At 35.7% G+C, this 485-nt stretch overlaps 1 protein-coding gene across 3 annotated transcripts in view; it reads left to right on the top strand.

Moving 5' to 3' along the window:
• The window catches only part of NNT (nicotinamide nucleotide transhydrogenase), a 98,731-nt gene that overhangs the window by 89,367 nt on the left and 8,879 nt on the right, over positions 1–485 (top strand). The gene's annotated exons all lie outside the window — the stretch shown is intronic.

Here is a 485-nt window from a genome sequence, read left to right as displayed (position 1 = left end):
TTGGGAAGATCCCTTGGAGAAGGGAAAGGCTACCCACTCCAGTATTCTGGCCTAGAGAATTCCATGGACAGTCCATGGAGTCACAAAGAGTCAGATACAACTGAGCGACTTTCACTTCCTAAGTGACAGAAAGTATTTTTTAAAAAATTTAATTCCAGTTCTTTCTTTTGCATTTGAAGACCACTTTCTTTCTTTCTGTTAAATGAAAATGGGGAATATTTGTCCAACTTCTGTTTTATTTGGTCTGTTTGAAAATCAGTTTTGCTTTTCTTTCTAGCCAGTTGATCTTTTTTTCACTTAGTGTGGGTTATTTTCTAAGTTGTTAGGTATTTTATGTTTCTCTTGAACCTTATCCAAGTGCCCTGTGATCCTTTTAAGCTGCAACTCCCTAACTAAATCTAGTTATTTAGTTATATTATGGGATCTAGTCAGTGGTGGAAGATAGAGTACCTTCTACTGATATTTGAAAACAATCCTGCATTAAT

Source organism: Bison bison, unplaced genomic scaffold (assembly GCF_000754665.1).
Source record: "Bison bison bison isolate TAMUID 2011002044 unplaced genomic scaffold, Bison_UMD1.0 scf7180017862275, whole genome shotgun sequence".
In the NCBI taxonomy this organism is placed as follows: domain Eukaryota; kingdom Metazoa; phylum Chordata; class Mammalia; order Artiodactyla; family Bovidae; genus Bison; species Bison bison.
This window is presented reverse-complemented; position numbering and strand designations above follow the sequence as displayed.